The 3593-nt window shown below is 38.3% G+C and overlaps 1 pseudogene; it reads right to left on the bottom strand.

The window, feature by feature from the left end:
• Window positions 1–1639: 1639 nt before the first annotated feature.
• Window positions 1640–3225, bottom strand: LOC147396601 (anthocyanidin-3-O-glucoside rhamnosyltransferase pseudogene; annotated as a pseudogene).
• Between the last annotated feature and the right edge of the window lie 368 nt (window positions 3226–3593).

The following is a 3593-nucleotide window of genomic DNA, read 5'->3' as shown; positions in this document are numbered from 1 at the left end:
TTGATAGTACTGAGTTATATGAGGTGCCTACAACACAACCTCTCCGACGATCTTAGTTAAAAAAAAATCAGTAATAAAAGGCACAGAGTTTATTCTATATCCCCAACAAAAACATACATTTTGTGTGTTGTTCCTTTCTTGTTTATAGAGATTTCTCCATGATCTTTTGGATTTCTTTTGATATTATCTTTCCTAAAATTCAATGTAATAGTTGGAATGTATTTCCTCTTTTTCAGTTCTAGATTCATGAAACTTATATTTAATAACGATTTCCTTAAATCTAGGAAAATCCTTAGTTTTTCGTCCTAGTAATCCTGTATATTTTAGGGTTCATTTTAAGTTCACCTCTCTAATTCTGTGTTTTAACCTGACACTTGTCTCTTTTTAAGTCTCTCGGACTCGTCAGATTTTGTCCAACTAAGATACTTGAACATCTTTCTGTATTCCTGGGATTCAATTTGTGTTCATGTTGTGTGTCGTGATCTCGAGGTTTTACTATGATGATTATCTAGAGTATGTTACACGTGGAGATGCATAATGGGAAGCGACTGCTCCTTATTTGCTAAAGCTTATCAGAATTATATGAAAACAAACAAATAAAAGGCTTAGAGATCAATCCCATGCATGATATACTCTAACTTAAAAAATGCTGGATGCAAACAGGTCCTAATATTTCTTAGTACAATTAACTCTCTAAGTTGAAATTTAGTATTTCTTGGATACTAATGTATCAATATATTTGATTTCGTATCAAATCACTTTAGGTTTTCGTAGGTACTATTAAATTTGGTTTCATACAATTGATACGACAATCTTATCAAGCAGAATATTTCAATAAATGATCTCATAACATTGATGTCTGTCGGGAGCAGATCCCCTGTAGTAGTTTGTTCCTGTAGTTGTGTGTAGTGGATTTTGACAGTTGAAGTAGCGCCACATCACCAAGATAAAATAAAAAATAAAAAAATAAAATTTGTGTCATTCAAATATCGAAGTTTGGGACTTACATTTTCAAAGCTTACAGTTAGATTCAAATTTTACTTTTTTTTTTTTTTTCAATTTTTCTTTTTTAAATATGATCTACAACATGATCCTTATACGTTGGACTGTTTGGAATTTCTTTTCCATTTATCAATGTCTACCATTTAAAGTTCACTAGAGAAAACTACAGGGAAGAAATACTACAGATGGAGCATCCCCTCCCATGTTAATCTTTATTGTATGTTTGTTGATGTTGCATGAAGATTTAATTTTATGATGGACATTTTAGATTCATAATGATTTGAAACATAAACACCCTTACATGACCGATGAAATTAAAAAACAAACAGATCAAACGTAACCTTCACTTAACCTAAGACACATACACATACGAAGAGAAATTCAAAACACTCGGGATCCACTATGGTGTCCCGTTACTATAAAAATAGGTATGATGTCCACATGGCACACTTTAATTGGTGTTTACATTATCACAATCGCTTAACCAAATCGTTCATAAAACTAATCTGTTTTTACCAATCAAAACATGCCACATAGACAATATTCTCAAGTATAGGATTACACACCACACATACTAAAAGAGACTATATTGGGGGTTGGGGTGGGTGGGGTGACATTGGATTTTCCTTTTTTTTTTTTTGAAAGTTATGTGCTAAGGTGATGAATCAATGACACTACGTCATGTGTACGTACTGAAAAGTTACTTAAAAATAAAGCATTGGAAGTGCTCCCAAATTTTCTATCGTGAGCACACATGGCGTCTTGCCATTGATTCGTCAGGTTAGCAACATAACTTTAGAACAGCAAATCTTAGTTCCCAGAACTATTGAAAAATCAAACCATCATTTTTTTCATCTCCTCCATAAAGTCTCTTACAAACCTCTTGTTCACCACATTGTCCACTAAAAATTTCCTCCACTTCTCCTGATTCGCACTGATAGATTTACCTGGTTCTTTGTTCACCTCCAACATCACTCTCTTTACGGCCATATACAAATCTTCCTTCCCAAAATACCCCTCTTCCTCATCCCTAATTACCTCCACTCCAGCCTTCATATCCCCACTCACGAGCTTCGAGTTCAAGAACTGGTCACCCTTAAATGGCAATAAAACCAACTTACAATCGTTCACCAAACCCTCCGTAACAGAACTGAATCCAGAGTGGCAAACGAAGCAACCAACGCTATCGTGCGCCAGGATGAGTTGTTGCTGCACCCATCCCGTGTGCACTACTCCCTTATCCTTCACCCTCTCTTGGAACCCCTCAGGAAGTACAGACTTCAACTTTACCTCTCTGTCCTCTCCAAGAGTAAAATTCAACACAACAAAGAAGGGTAAATCCGTCATTTCCAATCCAAGTACTAACTCTTTAATCTGCTCGTCTTTTGGAAACGTTTCGCTCCCAAAACAGCAGAAAACCACCGATTTCGAAGGGAATGAGTCCAACCACTTTGACCATTTCTCATCCAAAACCCCAGTTGGCGGTTCGGGTACAACTGGACCGGCTAAAAGAACCGGTTTACCGTACTGGGTCTTGATGAAATCTATGTAAGGTGCTTCAATCTCGTTACAGCTCTTGATTACTATAGCTGTGCAAGATTTCATGCAACTGGTAACACGATCGTACACGCTTAAGCCGCCATGAAAGCTTTTAAACACGTACAAGAAGTCTCGAGCCTCGTAAGTTTTCAAAGATTCGATTGAGGTTGGAGGGAATCCAGGTGGAGGTTTCTTCATGTCATATAGGGTTTGTGAAGACACCCTAGTAGGGATGGTGAGATAAGCTGTGGAGATAGCACTGAAGACAGAGAAAAATAAGGTTTTAATGTCGAGTTGTGAAGCGAGGTCGGGAAGCCATTGATGGGTGAAATCGAAGAAGACAAAATGGGGTTTGAGATTCGTGAGGAGGGATTTGATTTGAGGTTGCATTTGGTCTAGAGCTATCTTGAGGAGCTCGGCCATGTCAGGTGTGATGTCTGCTGTGCTTTGGAGGGAAGGAGGGAGGCCTTGAATGGTTGGGATTTCGAGAGGGATTATTTGAATGTGGGGCCCAGGATGGAGAGAGGATGAGATGCGTTGGATGTTTGATGGAGCTGAGAAGAAAGAGATACGAACTCCATTGGAGGAGAGCTTGTTGGAGAGCTGTATGAATGGGCTTATATGACCGAAAGCGAACCAAGGGAACATTACAGCGTGAATTGGAGAAGATTCCATCTGTGTGTGTGTGTGAACTTATCCGTTTCCATTTTGAAGATTTATAATAAAAACACTTTCCATGATAAGGAAAGTTTCTCCATCCGATCCGAAAGGGTTTGGTGAGATGGCCAAACGGCCCAAACCACAACTCAAGAAACGGAGGTCTTGTGTTCGATTCAACCTGGAGGATATACAACCCAAATAAAAAAGAAAAATTAAAGAGCTCTTAACATGGCTTTCAACCGATTACTTGGTGTCAAGGAGTCTGTTTTTTTTTTTTTTTTGTCTCAGGTTCGAATCCCACTACCCATAAAAAAAAATCTTGGTGGCCACACACTATTTCATGTTAGTGGGGTAAAGCTTGGGTGCGGGGCATAAGGATTAGTCTGGTGTGC

The sequence above is a fragment of the Akebia trifoliata genome, chromosome 8, assembly GCF_017979445.1.
Source record: "Akebia trifoliata isolate Shusen 1 chromosome 8, ASM1797944v1, whole genome shotgun sequence".
In the NCBI taxonomy this organism is placed as follows: Eukaryota; Viridiplantae; Streptophyta; class Magnoliopsida; order Ranunculales; family Lardizabalaceae; genus Akebia; species Akebia trifoliata.
Note: the sequence above shows the minus strand (reverse complement) of the source record. Positions and strands in the feature narration are given on the sequence as shown.